Below are 22553 nucleotides of genomic sequence, written 5' to 3'. Positions count from 1 at the left end.
ACAGAATAGAGAATGCAGAAATAAATCCACACACACACATGGTCATGATAGTCAACAAAGGCACTAAGATAATTAAATGGGAAGCAGCCTTATCAACAAATGGCACCAGAACAAATAAATGAATCTTGATTATTACCTCATATCACTCACTAAAATTAATTCAAAATGATCACAACCCTATGAAAAAGGGTAAAAGCTAAACTATAAAACCCCCAAAAGTAAACATAGGACAAAAAAATTTTCACGGCCCCATGTAAGGCAAAGATTATCAGAGAGGCCACAAAAAGAAGGCAAAACCGACAATTTTAGAAGGCTGACAAGCAGTACTTTATCAAAATTAAAACCTTCTGCTCTATGAAAGACAACATTAAGGAGATAAAAATCAAGCCACATACTGGTAGAAAATATTCAAAGTACATGGGGCGCCTGGGAGGCTCAGTCATTAAGTGTCTGCCTTCGGCTCAGGTCATGATTTCAGGGTCCTGGGATCGAGCCCCACATCGGGCTTCCTGCTCCAAGGGAAGCCTGCTTCTCCCTCTCCCACTCCCCCTGCTTGTGTTCCCTCTCTTGCTGTGTCTATCAAATAAAGATCTTTAAAAATATATATATTCAAAATACAATAATGAAAATGAAAAGACTTCTATCTAGAACACAGAAAAATCTCTTACAGTTCAGGGGACGGTGGCTCAGTTGGTTAAGGGTCTGCCTTCAGCTCAGGTCATGATGCAGGGTCCTGGGATCAAGTCCCGCATCCAGCTCCCTGCTCAGCGGGGAGCCTGCTTCTCTCTCTGCCTGCCGCTCCCCCTGCTTGTGTGCACCCACTCCCTCTCTCTCTCACTCTCTCTGACAGATAAATCTTTAAAAACAACAACAGAAATCTCTTAACAGTTCAGCAGTAAGGCAAACAACCCAATTAAAAATGGGCAAAAGATTTGAACAAACATTTCACCAAAAAAGACAAATGAATACCAACTAAGCAAATGAAAAATGTTTAAAACCATTACTCATCAGGGAAATGCAAAATAAAGCTTTAATAAAATGCCAGTATATATCCACTAGAATGGCTAAACTTGAAAAGGCTAATAACAACGCAAAGTGTTGAAAATATGGAGAAACTGCAACTTTCATTGTTGGTGGGATTGTAAAATCATATTACTCTGAAATCATATTTCATAGTTTCTCTTAAGGTAAAACATAAGAAATCTCATTCCTTGGTATTTACCCAAGAAAAATGGAAATACAGGTCCACACAAAGGCTTGTACTCAAATGCAGAGAGTAGCTTTATTCATAATAGCTCCAAACTGAAAACAACCAAAATGTCCACGCAAGATGAATGGAGAAAGTGGTCTAGACATATAATGGAACACCAGGCAACACTAAAAATTAGGCAATGCTAAAAACAAACCACTTAATAGATACAAACACGGATGAATTGCAAAAACACTTTGGTGAGGGGGTAAAAAACAAAAAGCCAGACACTCAGTATCACTTAATATCTGACACTAGAATTGAAAAAAAATACTAAGACCTTAAAAAATAGATTTTTAAAGACATAAATAGATACTAAGACGCAAGAAACAACATCTTTAAGTCAGTATAACTTCACAGAAGCAAGCATTTAAGGAAGAAAGGGATTTTAAGTACACATGAAACTAGGGGACTGTTCCAATTAGAGGAGCTAAGAAAGAAAGATGACACAAACTTGAGTAGGTGTGAACAAAAAGAGCAAAGCAGAGTGTTGGAAGGACAGATGGGCAGAACACAATTACGCACTACCTTGAAAATACGCAAGCATTTGAATTTAATAAGACAAAAAATGCAAAGATAAGAGAAAGGCAAGCTTATCCTCTCAACTGGATAATGCACAATTCTAGTCACAGTGCTAGGAATCGTTAAAAAGCTGGGTTCATATGCAATCCCCACTAAAACACAACCTATTACATTCTTAGCTAGTGGACTAAGAAGATAGCATTGTGTCATAATAGCATACTAATGCCAAGAAATGCCCATTTTCCCCCATGCCCTTCCACCCTCATTTAGATCCCCCAAACTACCCATAAGAACCAAAATACCTCTTCATGCAGCTTCTGTTTTTAAAAAGTAAAAAAGAAAATAGCTTGAGAAATAATACACCATACAATTCACCCATTTAAAGTATACAGTTGAATGTTTTATATTCAAAGGAATTTGCAACCACTACCACTATCTAATTCCAGAACATTTTCATCACCCTAAAAGAAACCCAGTACTCATTAGTAGTTACTCCCCCTTCCTTATCTCCACCCATACCTGGAGCATCTACTTTTTGTCTCTATAGATTTACCTATTTTGTACCTTTCATATATAATAAGCCATACAATGTATGGTTTTTTGTTGGCTGACTTATTTCACACAATAATATTTTCAATATCCTTCCACCTTTGTCCCACGTATCCATATGTCATTCCTTTTTATTGCCAAATAATATTCTATTGTATGGAAATACCACATTTTATTTATTTATTCATCAGTTGGTGGACATCTGGGTTATTTCCACTTTTTACCTATTATGATACTATGAACACTGGTATACAAGTTTCTGAGTGGACGTATGTGTCCATTTCTGCTTCTGCTCTTACAATAAAAAAAATTCGTGTCTTCAGATTTTCTTTTCTATAATCTCATTTCTTCACTGTATACAACATGTCCCCACAATGATACACATATCCGTTGTTATGCCACAGGTATAAATTAGGCATTTTAAGTAAATTAGTAGGACCTATTTTATTCTCCCAAATAATTTACCAATCTCCTCAATCTATAATCAGGAAGATTACTGACAGTTTTCACAGTATTTAATATTTATTACAAGTTCTGATGATGCTGTCATTCTTCAAGTGGAGGATGTGACCTCTGAAATGCTGAAGCTCCATTTATTCTCCGCCTCAACCTGACCTTAAGGGCTAATACTCCCAGTATTCCTTCTCAGGCATATAGTTATTGGAACCAAAAGCCTCAACTACCCAAACTCCAATAACAAGCAGCACATTTTGTACACACCAAAACAAGAACGAAAAAAGTTTAAAGCGGGCACACTTTAAATGTGACACTAAAAAATAAAATAAAAAATAAAAAGTGACACTAGGCACCTAACATAATGGCCAAACATATATCACTTTGGTTAAACAGTCTGGTAAACTGGCAAACTGTGTCAAACAAACGTCCATATTAATAAGGATGTTGGCCAGAATCTAGAAAAGCTTGGGCACTGTATTCATGATATTCTGCAACTTCCTACAGTTTTGAACTGGAAGAAGCCTTAGAAAGGACTTTTTAGGGACACAAATTCTAAAGCTTATAGAAATGAAATGGAATCCAGGAGTAAAATCCGGACTACCAATCTAATCCACTAAAATAGGGTTCTACCTATTTAAAACAATGACAAAAACACCTGAACAAATGGAAAAGAAGAAATCCAGAAGAAAAGGGTGAAATATATAAAGTGGATTATGAGATACAAACTTCCAGTTACAAAATGAAAAAGTCACAGAGATGAAAAGTACAGCAAGGGAGTAAGATAGCAAGAAGATGGTAATAACACCGTTTGGTGACAGATCGGGACTACATTTATCACAGTGAACACTGAGTAATGTATGGAACTGCTGAACCATTATATTGTACATTGGACACTAACACCGTATGTGAATTATACTTCAAATAAAGTTTCCAGTGAGGGAGGCAGGAAGGGAGGGAGGGAGTGAGGGAGGAAGGAAGGAAGGAATCCAAAAGGTCTTAAAGTTATCTCAAAAGATGGATACCATAACATGATTTCCCTTGCAAGTTATCTGATATTTCTAAAGTGCCTGAATCTAAGGGAAGAATGAAGGGGTGGAAATCGGAGGGGGAGACGAACCATGAGAGACGATGGACACTGAGGGTTCTAGAGGGGAGGGGGTGGGGGGATGGGTTAGCCTGGTGATGGGTATTAAAGGGGGCACATACTGCATGAGCACTGGGTGTTATACACAAACAATGAATCCTGGAACACTACATCAAAAACTAATGATGTAATGTATGGTGATTAACATAATAATAAAAAAAATTCACAAAGTGCCTGAATCTGATACCTTTCCTAAGTGAGAGAGAACTGGGAAAACTTACAATTACTGCCCTAAGAACTTATCTAGTATCTGTTATATCTACAACATATCCTAGGACAGTTGTGGCAATTATAAATTACTATAATACTTGACTTCTTTGCTAAGTAGATCCATGGTTGCACATGTGTCAAAATTTCATCTCACAGCAGAAAAAAGGTTAAGAAATATTGAGCTAGATCAGCAGGGGTAGAGATGTCTTAAAGTCATTTTCAAAACCTTATTAGCTCAGTCCAGATCCTAGATTTTTGCACTTTACAGTCATTGAGAGACAGCAATTTAAAGATTCATTTATATTTACCAAGAAGAACTAACACACAAGCATTAATGCCTTCGATGCAGTGTGCATGGGTCTACTGCCTTTAGTATAAGGTCAAACAGAGTAACTATGAAAAGACAGACACTACTTAGTAGTGTACTACTGGATTTCAAAAGAAAAAACTTCTAATTGGAAAGAATCCATTTTTTATGGAGAGCAAAGCATTTGGTCTGGCCTGGGAAGGGAGACTACGACGTGGGACACAGAGAATGAAAAAAGGAGAATCTACTCATGCCTTCCACTTACAAAGTATGTACTCCCCCACAATTCCCTTCAAATAATCAAATTAAAGAATGAGCCTAGCACTGTGCTTTTTAAAAAGTGGTTCTAAGGAGTATCCTTTAAGGAACTAAGTTTTATTAATAAGAAAGGACATACACACCATCTTCATTATCCTGTATGGGCATATTAAGGAAGGCACTGGTCACGTCCAAGCTTAAAAACTTTCAACAGCTCTTCCTTACCTGAGGAACAAAATCCAAACTGCTCACCATTCAAGGTGCTCTACAATCTGGCCTCAAGCTCTCTTTCCCACTTCACTCTGAAAAGCCCTCCAATCCAGCCAAACTGTGTGGATTACAAAGCTCTCACATTCCTGTCTTAGTTCCTATGCTCCAACTGTATTCTCTATATGAAATACCTTCTGCATCTCTGACAATAAAACTTGACATTCAACTCAAATACCAATTCTTTCATGAAGCAGCTCCCTTATCACTTCTGAATTCTCCTTCCCCGAGCTCCCCTAATCCATTCATTATGTCTAAGATTTACACATCACTTGGTAATTAGTATAACACAAAAAATAACCAGAATTTTACCCTCCCTAAGCCATTACCTCCTAGAAGCAGAGTTGTATCTCATAGGTGTTTTTATTTCAGAACCAATAATATAGAAACAATAGTTAAAGCACTGAGAATAGGTAAGGGATAGCTCAAAAGAGGGAGTGAGGGAGCAGAGCCATGGACATTGCTTTGGGGCCACCATATTTACCAGTCAAAAGAAAAATGGGAGGGCAATAAAAAGAAAGTGTATAAACAGCCTGTTAAGTTATTATTTAAGACTATTGGGAACTATGAAAACAGAAATGAAAGCTTACAGATGAGGATCCAAAGACAGCTAGGCACAGGTACTGATTAACTTTTAAACACCATTAGAAAGAGGTAGAGAATTCCAAAGATATATCATTGATAGCAAAAAATTTTAATTTATATTATGAAAGATTTCTGATGTTTAATGTCAATGTACCTTTCAATCCTGGTCGGTATTTTTATTTTTAAAAATGTACAGTGACTAGTTTAAACAAGTCAACCTGAAACACTGACCAAAAAATTGTTAATTCTAGGGAAGGAAACGTTTAAGGCACTAAGTATTTTAAACGACTAAATTCTAGAACCAAGCATAAAGAACTTCCACACATAATTCCAACTTCATGTTAAATAAATTTCTCATGTTAACAAGACAGATAAAAAGCATAAAAGACAACCAATTAACGTTAGCTACAGTAAACAGATTTAGTGCCATCTTACTAAACATAATAATGAGCGTGTAGCCAAGGAATAACGCCACACCTACTATTTATTGTAATCAAAAGAGAATTGTCAAGATCATAAAATAAAACGGAGAAAACCAAAAGAGAGTAGAAAAAGAATGAAAAGAGGTATATGTAGTTCAATTTTCAAAGAAATTAACATCTATCAGATCTATTCCCAAGTTTAAAAGTTACCTTTTCCAAAAAGTTCACATACTACATTGCCATTGGAATAAACAAGTACCAAGAAGCCCTTGGCTAAATATAGTTCTATAACTCATTCATGTTATAATAAAACCAAGGCATTTCCAATATACATTCTAGAAAAAAAAACTTTGAATTAATAACTTTGCTTTACAAAAAAAAGCACTTAAGACTTCTTGCAATAACTCAAAAACTGCATTTGCATGCTAAAAGAATGAAGTAAGAGTATTTAAATTAAATTAATTTCTCCTACAAGGTATTTTCTGGAGTCTCCAAGCTCACCCATGAAAGCTGACTGCCTAGGTCTCTTCCTAACTAAATGCTTTATAGCACTGACAGCATAATTCTAGATTCCTGCTCCCTTCCCCCAAAAGTAGAGACTTCAGTGAGGACAATGATGACGGTATATTTAAGTAACTCTAAAAATATTCCCCCAAACCATACGAAAAAACAAGAAAGGAAAAGGAAATTCTACACAAACCCATGCTTTCAGCATAGCCTTGAAGACAAAGAATGCTGATACTACAAAACAACTGTGAGTGAAAACAGAAAAATCACCAAATCCTAGCACTTGATCTCTCAGGCTGTCACTCCATCCCTACTTGAACACAGGCTTGGTGGCAAGGAGGCTAGCAAAGGAGCGCCAGGGTCATTTGCAAGGACAATGAAAACTAGGAAACCCACCCAAAACCTGAATATACTGGAAAAGTGTCGGAGCAGATCAGAACACTGACGCTAGGTAAGAAAGTTCAAAGTTCTGGTGATTTAAAGGAACAGGTGCCATTTAAGGCACTAGCTGCCACATAAAGGGGCACAACTTTGAAACCCATAGCTTCTGGGGGAGAAAACGGGCAAAAGGAAGGGAAGAGCATACTTTCACAACTGAATAGTAAAGGGAAAAAGAAAATGGGTAAAATTTAGGGTCTTGCAAGACCAAAAGGAATTATCAACTTGGAAGTCTCACAACCCTTCTCCAGCCACTAAAACCAAAACCACACACCAGGACTGTTCTATACTGACAGAAGAGGCACCAGCAAACCAGGAATACTATAAGACACCCCAATACCACACAGATGAAAAGTGAAATCCAGAAAATCAGGAACCTGAATTTGACACATACCAACTGAGGAAAAACCCCTGCCCAAAACAACCTCCAACAACCTCAACAACAAAGCAGAAAAAAAGGTAAGTCAATAATCCAAATAGAATTAAAGATATTCAGACAAGCATTTAAGGATATGCAAACCACTTTGAATCAGAAATTCAAAAACTAAAAACAAAAATGGACAAAATACAAAGAGAAATTGTAAGAGGTGAATGAATCCAAAAAAGAAATGGAAAAAATAAAAAATCATTACAGAAATGCAGAATAAATTACAAGGCATCCAAGAGAGAACTGACTCAAATGAAAATAAGCTACCAGAGTCTACCACAAGAGTTATGAGCCACATCCATCCACATTTGGTGTTATTTTTTTCATCTGATTTCAGATAACTGTCTATCCACCACTTCATAATCACTCACAAACCACAACCCTTCCAACACTCACATAAGGAAACTTACCTTTTTCATAGTAAAGTGCCATATTTACTATGTATTAAACATTCAACATGTCTAAAACTATGCTGTTACTTTAAATATAGGTCCCTCTTTTTAATGTGTCACTGACAAAGCTTTTGAGTATTATTCCCCTAACTCCCATGAACCCCATGCTTTTTATTGCAGGACTTTGCATAGCATTAGATTTTTAGGAAGATGTGTACTGTGTCACAGCAGAACTGACTGTAGAAGTGCATGTGTGGATTACTATTCATGCATATATTTCTTAGATCTGCTGAAAAAGGCAGACAATGACATCCCAATAGCAATGAGCACACCTAGCACCCAGATCTCAGATTCTAAATGTCATCTTCCAATAAAAGGAGTCAGGGCTCTTTGGAAAAGAGGGTAATTCCAGAGCTGGGACAGGTAAAATATAAACGAGCCTAGAGTTTCCTGTAGTACCAGAAGTAGGGAGGGAAGTTCTTGAAAAAAGGACGAAGATATGTCAAAAAGACACAAGAGTCAAACAGGAGGGTCTTTCAATGGCTAAAGCTGGATAATCTGAGCAATAAAATAAATAACGATAGCATGAAATTATAACCTACAAAATACCTTTGAATCCATACTGACATAAATAACTGAATAAATAAATGAGAGAGAAGTGACATCTCTTCAAAACAGAGGAATTTCAATTGGTAAATGAGAAAGGAACAAAAAAACTACAAACTTGCTATTAGGTTAACTATTACAGTAATACAGGTATCCCCCACTTTTTGAAAGTTTACATTAAGCAACTTCAATCTTATGAAAGACCCACAATAGTACCTGTTTTCTAACTGAAAGAAATATGGAAAGGATTTTTGCTTTTAAGAAAAAAAGGCAAAAAGAGGGAGGGGGAAGGGAAGGGGCACAAATAACATTCAGCTTTTATTTTGCAATGAGCCATTACAGAGGTGGCACACACCCTGAGCAGCTCCTTCCCTGAGAACTACACTCAGCGCCTCAGTGTAAACTGACACAGCTTTGGAATTTTGTGAGCATCTGTACTTTATCTCAATTTAGTGTGTGCATCGATTAACGTGATGTGTCCTAAGGTATCAGAAAAGCCTAAAGAGGTTATTTTTTTCGTCAAAAACCTCAAAAATTTTCCATATAAATGGTGATGGCTTCTTTACACCACCAGTTCAGCTTTTGGAACGTTTTACAGGAACAGTTCAGCTACTATCGGTTACTGGGGGAAATCTGGAATTGCTGCAGGTTAAGTTCCACACATGAATGCTAAAAACAAGTGAAAGTTTGAGAAGAAACAGGAAATTAACATACTCTCAAAGTACCTCCAAAATATTTATCATTTTGAAAGAGAAAAACTGTGACTTTACAATGGAGAAACCAGCAGAGACCACCTTTATTAAATACTCAAGATTAACATCACCAGTAATAAGATACTGACATCATGTACCCTTGATATAAAATGTATCTCTTGATATGCTACCATTACTTCAGTGTAAGTGTTATTGCCAAAAATGTAAAATTACAAATTAATCGTAAAAAAGCATCAAAGAAATCCAAATTGGAAGATATTCTACAAAATAATGACCAGTACTCCTCAAAAGCATCCAGGTCAAAAGAACAAGAAAAGAATGAATTAATATCACAGATGTGAGGACACTATACAATAATAAATGCAATGTGGGATCCGGGGCTGGATCCTAGAACCAAAAAAAAGGTCATTAGGAAAAAAACTGATGAAGCGCAAATAAGATATTCAGTTTATAGTATGTTAATATTAATTTCCTGGTTTTGATTATTATACCACAGTGGTCCAACACTGGGGAACAATCTATACTATTTTTGCAACTTTTGTCTAACATTATTCCACAATCCCATTTTTTTTAGTGAAGTATAAAAAAAAACCCATAAAATGATTAATCTACTTTTTACAAAAATTTACTAAGTTATGGTAATTCCCATGGCAATTCAAAATTCATCAATGACATCACGTCATTTTGTTCCGACATTAATAACCAACTCATTATACTGAAAGAACAGATAAATGCTGCAATGTGATTATTTCTTGAGACGTAAACTGCAGAAGAATATGCAAATTTGATATCACTTTACAGAGCTTTAAAACCTGAAAAACACTATATGTTGTTTACAATATATATGGATATATGGCCTTAAAAAAATGAATGAATGGGAAAGGTAAATCCTTATTTAAGATAATGATTACCTCTGCAGAAAAAAGGGCAACAGGATTTTTTTTTTAAGATTTTATTCATTTGAGACACAGAGATAGACAGAGAGAGAGAGAGAGAGCGCGCGCGCAGGAGCAGGGGGAGAGGCAGATGGAGAAGCAGGCTCCCTGCTGAGCCAGGAGCCCTGCTGAGCCAGGAACCGGACGTGGGGGGCTCGATCCCAGGACTCTGGGATCATGACCTGAGCTAAAGGCAGACGCTTAACGACTGAGCCACCTAGGCGTCCGAAAAGGGCAACAGGATTGAGAAAGATCCATTATATTCATCCTGCTAGTATTCATTACATTATTCACTCTAATTTTTGTATGCCAGTTATATTTCATAATTTTTAGCCACTACTGAGAAGCACTGACATTTTTAGCTATCTGGGGCAACAGTCTTCTGCTTTGTATAAAAAAAAAAAAATGTTTTCATTGTTGTGGGGTTTGTTTTGTTTAATAAGACAATCTTACTAAGAAGACAGTATTTGAAATTTTTCATTTCTATTTTCCAAACCAAACAATGAAAACTTTAAGATCATCTTAAAATAGGGTCCTCTGCCTTTGGACAGACATATCCTTTGGCTTTTTTTTATAGATATATATACAAATCCTCTCTGTTTCGCGATCCCTTCATACCTTCATTTCCAAGGCCAAACCCAAGGCCTTGTCATTACCAGGAAGTCTCCCACTTCTGGCTATACCTCTTTATCCTTCCAGGCACTCTCTCACCAGTACGCTCACCCTAGTCCCCTCAAGCCTGCTCTTCCTCCTGTGCTTCTCATTTCAGTAAACTACCCATTCACTCCCTCAGTTGTCCAAGCCATAAACCTAGTCATCACTCTTACCTTTCTCTTTCACCTTCCATATGCCCTCCATCACTGAATCCTTTCATTCTACCTCCTACATATCACTCAAATCCACCTATTTCTGCCATCCTCATCCTACACCGCAGTCCAAGCCACCATACCTCTTTTAACTAATTTGTTGTAACACCCTCCTAATTATTCTTCCTGCCTACCACTTTTAACTCTCTCCAAAGAATTCTCCATAGTGCAATCAGTATTATCTTTTTAATTAATTTCCTCCCAAGCTTAGATACTTCGATTTTCCCTAGGATGAAGTTCAAATTCCTTAACACAGCTTATAAGGGCTCTTCATAATCTGGCTCTGATTTATGTCTTCAGCCTCACCTTTCACTACTTCTATGGTACCTGCCCTCTCTTACACTGCCTGATCCATCCATACTGTACTCAGTTTCTCCAAGCAATCCAAACTCTCTAAGTAGATCTCCTGTCCTTAACACAGGTCTGGTAAACTACCCACCCTCTTCACAAGGCTAAGTCCTCTTGAGGCTCCAACCTAAACTAAAGGTATCACTTCTCTGGGATAAATTTTCCTGGCCTCCCTGAAACTGGGTTAATCACCCCTTCCAAATGCTCCTAGAGCACTCTGCATGGTACACATCAAGCATGTAGCTAAGTGGATGATAAACACATATATGTCCATACTTCCATTTGACTATGAAAGCCAAGCCTGTTCACTGTATTCCTCACTACTGAGGCCAACAGTCTGAATTAATAAGGTAATAAAGACCAAACTGTGAAATAAATTGCCAAAGTAACACAACACTTACAAAGATAACTCTTGGCCCAGGTGCGCAATATTCTTTCCACTATACTTTGTGGCACTTAATTTTATGTTCATAAACAATTCAATGTTAATTAGGTATAAGGCACGTAACACAGAGTTTAAAAGGATCTAGATATCATCTCATTTTATAATTAAAGAGATGCCCAGAAAGGTTATTACCTGCTGAAGAACAAAACACTATTAAAGAGCAATGCCAACATTAGGTATTTTGATGTTCTTTAATTACATACTTTAATCTCAAGGAATTAAAGTTTTTAAAATTTTAAAATTGAAAAACTTTAAAGTTTTTCATTTCTTCTAGGATAGCAATATTATTAAAAACAGAACAAATGAATCACCAATTCACTTAAAAGTTTCCACAAAATTACCTAGAATGTTCTAACAAACATAAGAATATTTAATTATGGTGTAAGAGTAATAAAGATAATACTGAGTTATTATTATAATTATATATTATAAGCAACACATGGGTATCAACTGTGTTCAAGGCACTGTGGAACACATTCACCGAATATACAAAGAGATATAAAACAGGATTCCTAACTCCCAAGAAGCATTTAATATGTTTAGGAAAACAAGAACCAAGCATTATAGAATTAAATAGAAAAATTAGGTAAAAGGAATCACAAATTATTAACACTTTCAAAGGAAAAGGAGTTTCAGGAACGTAAAGAGAAATCTATTGCCTGAGAAATCAGCATAAACTCAAAATTTCTTAGGTTGGTCAGCTGACAGGGCTCTAAAACAATGGGAGTCCACTATCAAGGAGCATACCAAACTGCCCAGTTCTTGGTTTCTAAATAGTCTTACCCAATAAGAGAAACCAGGACTCCTTGTAGAAATGGCTGATTCTAGGACAGCAGCAGAAAAAGCAGATGATGAGCCTGGAATATCTTGTCCCAAAAGTAAGGAAGTGCTCCAAACATGATAGAAACATGTCAAAACAATCAATAGTTGAAGGATTTCTCACTGACCAAATTGGAGTTAACTTGGAACGTCAAAATGAATACTGATAATAATCAAGTATAATCTGCTTAATAAAAAATAATCTATGAATTTATATTGATATTAAGTAAGCAAATGAGAAGTAAAAGCTCTTCTTTTCAATGTATTACCAAATATTAAATGCAAAAGAATAGCCAGACAAACACCATTTTGGAAATACTGTGTAATAATGGACTCAGGCAAGAATCGGCAATGAATGCTAAAACGATTATGTGAACATTTTTGGGAGGACAGAGTATTTACACAGTCTGAAAGTGCCTCCCCACAGATTATTCAGTAATAACAATGAGGACAATGATAACTTTTATATGGAGAAAACTGGCAGGCAAACCTTAACTAAGTGATCCAAGTAAACATCACCAACAAAGGGTCAAACTGACATCATATTGCCAACTGATGTGATGCATTGAGGGATATGTCATCACGTATTTGGCTGTCCTGCCAGAAATGCATAACCTGAATCTAACAACAATGAAGCAATATGACAAACCAAAACTGATGGACATCCTACAAAACAAAGGGCCTGTACTATTAATGTCAGGAAAAAGAGAAAAAGTTGAAGGACTATTTCAGATAAAGGAGACAGAAGGTAGGAAAACTAAAATGTAATAGATAATATTGTATTAGAAAAAATGCTACTAAAGGATATTATTGGCACAACTGAAGAAACTTCAACATAAACTATATACTATATCACAGTATCAATATTCACTGTTTGAATCCATCATACTGTGGTTATGTAAGAACATGTCTTTGTTCTTAGGCGATATCAACTGAAGCATTGAAGGGTTAAGGATCATGATGTGTGCAATATACTCTCAAATGGTTCAATAATAAAAGTAATCACAGGAAGAGGAAGAAAAGGGAAAAGGGGAGAAAAGGAGGAAGAAGGAAAAAGAGACCAATAGAGTGAATTCTGCTATTACAAGAAATGTTATTAAGTTCAATAACATTATATAATATGCTTAATATGTGGTTTCATTGTTAGCAAAGTACACAGTGCATTAATGCAGCATTTCCATCTATCCCTTGTACGCATCTGGAATGTTTTGCCTCAAACGATTTGCCTCTGATTTTAACTGAATAAACTTGCATCTTTGGCATACTCCAGAAGATGTAATCAAGGAGCTTCAAACTATAAATAAAACAAAATAGTAATATCTATTTTCAGACTTTGGGGCCACTCTGCAAATACAAAAAAAGATAAAGCAATTGTGCTAAAACATTAACAATTAGTGTATCTAGGTGACCAGTATATGAGAGTTCATCGTACTTTCTTATACCTTTTCTGTAAGTTTTTTACAAAAACAAAATGTTTAAAAACAAAACAAAAAAACCTGTCAATGCTGAAATGTTACTTTGGGGAACACAGCCATTTGTGAAAAACAAAATCTTAACTCCCAGATTCTTTTCTCCTTTTCCCTTCATAATCCATGTCAAATTAAGTTTAACACCATTACGAAAAAGATTTTCAGCATTAAGATAAGCATTTTGCTGAAGTAGTCCCCAAATCTTTAAAAAGCCCCATTTGCAAGTCAGCTGCGCAGAATGTTGAACGATTTTCACTATTACAAATAGTGGTTAAGTTCCTAATGTTGGCCACAAAAGCTCTTTGATAAATCTTCATTAGCAATACAGTTGAATTACTATTGTATTTCACATATACTGTGTTAAATTGCACACTCTCCTAGCCTTTCTGAAATAACATGAAATCAGTGGATAAGCTGAAGAGAGGGAATGTTGGTTAGTAAGGAACAACCAGTAACTAACTATATATAATTTCTAACAGTATTTTTACCAGGCTATGAATTTCAAACTAGAAAGATAGCCTTCAGACAAGATGGCCACTCACTCCCCAGAAAGAAGGCAAAATGGAATCTCAGGAAATGCCACTTGGGCTAAACAGCTCTGACATTCCTGCCCTGACCCAGAATGCTGATGACAACATGTTAATATGTATAGAAAATGCCTAAGGCAGTATTTTATAGTCTGAAAATACCTTTATAATTTTTAAAGTCTGATTTGGTTTGGGTATTTTAGTTGATTAGGACATCTTCCATTCAACATTTACTGAGCATTCACTATGCACCATGATAGATTGGTAGGTACTAAGCATACACAAAGAATATAATAATCTGGACGCCTGGGTGGCTCAGTCATTAAGCGCCTGCCTTCAGCTCAGGTCATGATCCTAGGGTCCTGGGATCGAGCCCCGCATTGGGCTCCCTGCTCCGCGGGAAGCCTGTTTGTCCCTCTCCCACTCCCCCTACTTGTGTTCCTTCTTTCACTGTGTCTCTGTCAAATAAATAAATAAAATCTTAAAAAAAAGAAGAACACAATAGTCTTTGACACCGGAACTCTGAATAGCTGAAGAAAATGACATCAACTACAATCCTTTAAATATTCTTAAAAGGGAATTACTCTTCAAAGTGTCTGTATCAAGAGCAAGGGAGACAAATTTTGTCTAGAGACTAAAATTGGTATCATACATGACACCTGAGCTACAACTTAAAGGTAAGAGCATTCCAATCTCTGGCAAAAACACGAACAAAGATACAGAAGCACTAATTCAAGTATTTCTGTCTTCCCACTGTCAGGGTTAATACCTGGGGAGACAGTTATCAACAAGATAGACAAGGCCTCTGCCTTCATGGAGTTTACATTCAGGTAATGGGAAAAGACAATAAATAAGCTATAACTAAACAAATAACATGTGTACAAATTATAGTGTCTTGAAGGAGAGAAGATGCACAAGAGAGTAACTAATGAGGACTAACATTAAAAAGGATGGCCTGAGTGACAAAGTGAGATCTGGGTCAAGTTCCAAAAGATTAGGTCAACCAGCCTTATGAAGAGCATCTCAACCAGGCAGTGCAAAAAGTGCAAAAGACCCTAAAATAGGAAAGCACGCAGAAAGTTTAAAGAACAATAGAGGGCTGTGTGGCTGGCATACAATAAATAAGAAGAACAATGAGAAGTAGAAAGATTATTCAGGGCCATTCAGGCCATGGAAAGTAGTACAGACTTTATTTCAAGAGGAATGGGAAGTCACTGGAAGATTTTAGGCAGAGAAATAACACGATTTAGGATCTTAAAATGATCCCTAGGGCTGCTCTGTGAACTTCTGAGGAGCAAGAAAAGAACAAGCCGAGTTAGGAAGCTACTGCAGCAATTCATATGAGAGACAAGGCCTTGAAATAAAGAAGTGGCAGTGAAGACTCAGAGTGGTAGGTTGGGTGAAGATAAATTCTGAAGGACAAGAGAATGTTTGGATGGAATGGATTTGAGAGAAAAGAAAAAGAATCCACAGTGGTATCTTTTAAGTTTTTGGCATGAGTACTGCCATTCATTGAGATGGGGAAGGGCCAGTGAGGACAGCAGAGTTTGGGGGTAGGAGAGAAGAAGAAGGTTGTGGGATAGGAATAAATAGCTATACTTCAGTCATGTGGCTAATATTATGTTTGAGATTCCAACTAGATTTCCAAGTGGATATCAAGCTCACGAAAATTCTGGGCTAAAAAAATAAAAGTGGGAGTCATCAGCCTGAAAATACATGGCATTTTCAGGGAAGAGCAAACAGCTGGCCTTAACTGGGTCATAGAAACTGAAGGGTAATGGCTGACAATGAGCCTGAAAAGATCAGAGAGAATCATATAAAGTGAACCATGACTAATAACGGCAATAGCAGAAGCAACAGTGATAGTAATAGTAGGGGTAAAAATTACTGTATTTTAGGTACCAAGCACTGTGCTAAAGGCTTTATAACACACATCTCATTTAATCCTCTCAACAACTCTATGAAAAAGGTAATATTATAATCACTATTTTATACACCAAACTCATGAAGATTGAGAAATTGCCAAAGAACACAAACTGCCAGAGTGGGTATTCTAGCTTAGGCAATCTTGATTTTAGAGGCTAATCTCTTATCCCTTAAATTACTGCCTCTCTACTGATTTTATGTCTTCAAATATTTCCTTAAAAGAATGACATTTACATGTGAATTTTAGAAATATAATTCCAGTCTCCATGTAAAAGATGAATTGCTAGGGGATAAGAGGTGAGACAGCAAGCATGGTATTAGTCAAGGCAAGAGCACCTTGTTTCACTAAGCCAACAGTTACAAGTTATTTTACCAGGTTAAATGAAGAGTTTCTCTTTGTTCCAACAGTCACAAATCATACCTCAAACTAATCCAAGTCAACACGTATAGCATAGTGCTTGTAACAAAAATAACCTAGTAAAAAGGTCCAGCTTATGTAGCATAAATTTACCACCCACTACCAAAACATTTCTCAAAACACAGAATGTTATTGATGGTTGAATTCTTTTTTAAATTCATAAAGTTTATATTTTTGTATAAGGAAGAAAATAAAATTAGTACTGATGCAAGACAACCATAAAAAGAGGTGCCTTCATTGATATTTATTAGAAGTCTGATCAACTGTCTGTTTTTCACCCAGGCTAACAATTCCTCTGGCTTTCAGCATCATCACTTATTAAACTGATGGAAGTAAATTACCTGCTGTCATACACCAATGTTCAAATATTTGGTATTCTATCCACCTCACAAACCAGCTAATTTTTTCTTAACTCATAAGCTTGTGATTTCATCGATTACTAAGACAATTCAATATTAAATATTAAGTTTAGTAAATATCAATTAAGTTCAGTAAATACAATTATTAAAATCAGTAAATAACAAATATCTGTATAAAAATAAAGTTTTTATTAAAACAAGTGTCAACATGTACACTATGCATGAGACTAAAAAATGGGTTTATACTCTTTATTATAATAAACTGGACACAGGGTCCATTATAGATTACACAAATAAAGCATACACAGACAAAATCATTTAGTTCCACACAGCAGTAAAATGACATATAAAAGCTTAAAGATTACCCACTAAAGAAAAGTTATTTTTAAAATATACCTATTCCAGGAAATAAAAATATTTTTCTAACTTCAAATTTTAAATACTGTATGTTGAAGACAACTCCCACAGATAATTCCTAAAAGACATATTTCACTGAGGAGTAGGGAAAATACATTTAACTCTGATTTTTTTTTTTTTAATATTTGGAGAGACTGTTGGAGGCTACAATCCATGATTGCAAATCAAAAACCTCATATAGGACAGCTAAATAAACATTTTATGTATATATATTGTGACAATGAATTTAAAGTGCTGGGATTTTTATGCCCAAAAATATATATGAGCATTCTCCTGTATTTATACATTATAAGAAGTCCTTTTGGTCACAGACACTAAACATTCAGGTACTGGCAGAGTACATATATAGTCTTCATAGGAAATAAGGGAATGTTTAGAGGAATGGATATACAGAGGAAGGGATAAAGGGAGATCAGGCAATATGCATTGTTGTACATTAGCCTGTGCTAGGAACTCTCACACCCATTATTTCATTTAACGCTAACAATTCCATGGGGCAGGTAGTATAATTCCTTCCCATTTTATAGAAGATGTCTGATAACATCGTAAGTGGCAGAGCTGGCATCTGAACCAAGATGTGATGACAAAGTCTTACAAACACAGCAGGACCTGTCAAAGTGTTCTTTTGCAGGAGGTTATCTAACTGGAAGATTGATTAGATTTTCCATATTTACACCTCTCTTATTAAACATTAGAAGGCACTCACTTCTCAATTTACGAAGAATGTTCACAGATTTTCTTTCTAATCTGGAAAAAAGCAATACTGATCATCTTCAACCCACAAAGCAGTATTTTCATTGCTCTATCACTAACAAAAAACAACTTCAGCTAGACTTTGTAGCATTCATATGTACCACGAGCATGTCTCCATAAAAAAAAAAAAAAAATAGGAATATGGTGTGATTCAAAGGCAAAATATATAAAATTGGAAATATGCACAGAAAATTCAAGACCATCATTGTATGTTAGGCTAAATTTCCTCTGCCAGACTTATAAGCAGCAAAGGAAAAAAAAAAAGGTAGTTTTCCAAAACTTGATTGACAAGCATGTTACTTCCAGAAGAAAACAAACTGGCTTACAGTTTCCTCCTCCTAAATCAGAGCACAAATCTCCTGAAAGATATAACTGAAATATTTCAAACTTCAAAATCATGTTCTAATAAAAAAACACTTCCATAATTACTTAACCACCCTCAAAATACACTGATATTTCTCTCTTGATAACCAGTTAATGAGTGACATTGCTATTGCTTGAATATTAATAAAATTAATATTAACCTGTATTGCATTCTAAAAGAAAAATACAAAGCTATAATGCAACTGCTTTGAAAAACAAAACATCACCACTTGAAACAACTCGATATATATTTCAAAATTATTTCTGGTTGCATTTACCAAAAACAATCTCTGACACACATACTGATTAAAGAAACATAGAAACTCTTAAGAATTTAGAAGGAAATTATTCTCAAACCATAATTCAACACAGTAACATTACAATTATTATTTCTGTGCCCCTAGGAGCTACTTTCCTTCCACTGAACACCCCCTACATCTCATTCCCTCAACATTTTAAACTTTTGCTGGGAAGTAATTTAAGGAGTTAAACATAATTTTATCACCTTTGTTCCAATATGAATAACCATGGTTTTATATATAACAATAATGTGAATTAAATGAAACAGATATGCAAATAATTATGTTTAGAGAAGTCATTATTACTTCACCATGGCTGACTGTTTTAACAAGAAAGTTTCTATTGGAAGCACTCTTCCAAAAGAATTGTTAAAGACTGGGTCTGCAAAGTAAATCACTAGCTTTAGCTCTTCACAGTGTTTCATTATAACACTATTACCACAACTTTTTACAATGCTCACTGAGAATTAAAAGTGATTCCAGAATCAATTAGTGCATCATCATATAGAAGTAATCTTACTATTCTGGAGAACACATGTGTTCCTTATGTTTGTTATAAAGTCTAACTAAAACTGGCATCCACTTTAATGAAAACACTTTTAACTTTTCTCCTAAAACAAAAGTTGCCATTCGCAGGAAAAATAAGAGTAAAGACTGAACCCTCCAAAAATATACCAGAAAAAAAAAATGTACATACAAAACCCATGATAGCACAACATATGTATTTTATCCTCATCTTATAAATTCATATTAAAGTAAGTGCCATTTTTGTGTTTAAATTTTTTTTAAGCTATTTTGTTTACCTTTTCCACAGACTGTTCAAGTACTGCCAAGGTAACAGATTTTAAAACTGACAACTGGAGTACTTGGCAGTTGCCAAAACAACACAGCTGGATTCTTAAAGGGAAAGTACTCTTGTGTAATGTACACCTCATTACGGCTTTGGAGAACCTTCTCTTCATATAGTAAAAGATGATACAAGACACAGGGGAAGCATGCTGTGCTAAAAAAAAAAAAAAAAAAAAAACTTGAAAAATTTTAGACATTTGTTTAAAAATACTTATACCATTGTTAACACATCACAGCAGGCCTAATAGCACACTAATTGCAATACCAATCTTGTAAACTAAAATGCAGGTCAACACTATGCTGCACTTCTTTAATCTACACACGGGTTCCCTACTGGACCATGACAGGGGGCTGGCTTCGTAGCCCAGAAATCATACTTCAGGTCTGAAGAACATTTTTATAGTTACACTTTCACGGCGGGGGCGGGGGGGGGAATTGTTTTTCTAATTCAGGGATGCTCACCTCCTCGAAACTTGTGTGCACTCTCTCACCTACCAATTTAATCCTCGCGGTTCGAAGACAGAGGATATCGAACTAAATGGCAAAGTTTGTACCACGTAAAACCTTCCCTGAGAGCCGGGATCCACCGGGATGTCACGGCAACTAGCTGTTCCCTCTGCAGCCCCTCCTTCCCCGCGACGTCTCCCTGCACCGGGGGGCGTCCGCACCCCGCAGGTGCCCCCAGCCGGGCCATCTCCCCGCCCGCCCCAAATACCGACCCGGCCACTGACATTTCCACACACGCGCCGAGAGTTCGGCCCTGAATGTTCCGCCCGCTTCGACCAACCTTCTCCCAAAGCAGAAGTGGGGGAACTTCTTCAAGTCCAACCACCGCGCAGAGCGCCCCCGGCACGAGGGGTCAATCCTTTAGGGAGACCCGGGCGCGGAGAGCAGGAGGCAGGAAAGGGCCTTCGGGCGCTCCGCCCCGGAGAGGCTCCGGGCCCCCAGGGAACTCCCTCAACTTTCAAGGAGGCGTCGTCCACCACCGCCCCCCAGCCCCAAACGCGGCGCGCGCCCAGGGAGGCTCCTCGCGCGGAGCCCGCACGGCGAGCCTCCCTCCGCCAGCCCGCGACACCGGTCAGACCCCGGGCCCGCCCTCGGGGCACCCCGCCCCCACCACCGCGGGCGCCTCGCCCCTCAGCGCCAACCCCATGCGACCACCCCGCGCCGCCTCCCCGCACCCCACCCGCCCCGTCGCCGCGCGCCCGGGACCCCCGCCCCCTGCCACCCGGACGCCGCCCTGCCCTGCCGTCCCCGGAGCCCCGCGAGCGCCCCTCGGCCGCGCCGCCCCCCGCCCCAGCACCCCCCAGCTCCTACCCGGCCCCCTCGCCGAGACACCGCCCCCTCTGGCACCGCCGACCCCGCGGACCGAGCCCCGCCGACGCGGCCCTCACCGTGTCTCCGGCGCAGCTGGCGAGCGCAAACACGCTGCAGCCCGGGCCAGCCACCAGCGCTCCGCGCCGCCCGGAGCCGCCTCCTTCAGCCCGGGACTCGCCGGGACATCCGCGCACGGATCCCCACACCGGGGCTATTTTTAGGAGACAGGCCCCGGCCAGACCGGAACTCGTTCCTGCCGCCGCGCGTGCGCACTACGCACCGGTCCTCGGTGTCCCTCCGCCAGCCTCGCCTTTCCCTCCCTTGCACTCGGTGCCTTCTCTCTCTTTTCGTTTGAGGTTTCTGTTCAGAGCTGACTTATCCTCTCGGTGGGTCCTAGAGTACTTGGGATGGGAAAGACGAAGGTGCGGGCAAAGAGAGTCACAGTGGAAACAAACGCTACTCCACAAGGACGCGAGGGGCGGACTATGTTTTTCCGGGTGGGTGAGGAGACGGATCACCCGGCACAGGAAGGAGATGACGGCGGTTTGGCGCCGGGGCTACAGGCTGGAGCTCGCTTCCCTCTGAAGGACCGTGTTCTCCTGGAAGGGATACTGGTCACTTGATGAGGGCCTAGGCGCCTCACAGGGCGGGGCGGGGCGGCCCGGCGGCGTCGCACCCTGCAGCCCCAGCCTCCCCCTGCCGCCGCCTCCCTGACCAGCCCACTGGGGCCGGGACCGGGAGCGGCTTTAGTGACGCGGCGCGTGGCAAATCGCCGCGCGTGGCCGCCGGCTCCAGCCAACCGGGGGCACGGAGGGGCGGAGCCCCGGGGGCGGGGGCGGGGCTCCGGGGCGCGAGTTCGACAGACGCCCCGAGTCCGGTGCCAGGCGGAGTCCTTCGGGCCGGCCCAGACACCTCCTACCGAGCTCCTGGGGCCGCGGCCAGCCTCCTTCTCCCCCCACCCCCGCCCTCAGACAACGCCAGGCACCCCCCCTCCCCCGCAGACCTCTGCTCGCCACACACGCGCCCACGCCCTCATTGTGGTCAGGGCCGCACCTGTGCTCGCGTCTGGGCCGCAGCCCGGTCACCCTCACTGAGCAAGCACAATGGGATTCCGGTCCCTGGCGCGCCCCGGCGGCTCGGACCCGGGCCCGGAGAGAGCAGGACGTGCAGGGGCCTGGAGTGGGCAACCCCTTTTCAGCCTGGTGAGCCGAGCGCCCTACGTCGCGGGGGAGACACAACCTCCTCTCCAGTATTCATAATAGCGAATTACTAATAGGCATAGCTATAGTGTGCTTTGAGCGCCAAACTATGTGCGGAACATTTTGCACGTGTTAGCTCATGTATTCCTTACAACAACCCCCATGAAGTAGATTCAATTTCTGTTCCCATTT

At 39.1% G+C, this 22553-nt stretch overlaps 1 protein-coding gene across 10 annotated transcripts in view; it reads right to left on the bottom strand.

Moving 5' to 3' along the window:
• MEF2A (myocyte enhancer factor 2A) overlaps nucleotides 1-21868 on the bottom strand; it is a 173009-nt gene extending 151141 nt beyond the window's left edge. For 3 of the 10 annotated variants that reach the window (XM_073882498.1, XM_073882494.1, XM_025893000.2), the window contains exon 1: nucleotides 21240-21849. The gene's annotated coding sequence lies outside the window, so the exon portion shown is untranslated. Of the gene's footprint in view, nucleotides 1-21239 lie in introns of all 10 variants that reach the window. The other 7 variants (XM_073882491.1, XM_073882497.1, XM_073882495.1 and 4 more) reach the window with 6 other exon arrangements.
• Nucleotides 21869-22553: the final 685 nt, after the last annotated feature.

This window comes from Callorhinus ursinus, unplaced genomic scaffold (genome assembly GCF_003265705.2).
Source record: "Callorhinus ursinus isolate GAN/ISIS: 27379988/994484 unplaced genomic scaffold, GSC_fseal_2.0 scaffold47, whole genome shotgun sequence".
Classification (NCBI taxonomy): Eukaryota; Metazoa; Chordata; class Mammalia; order Carnivora; family Otariidae; genus Callorhinus; species Callorhinus ursinus.
Note: the sequence above shows the minus strand (reverse complement) of the source record. Positions and strands in the feature narration are given on the sequence as shown.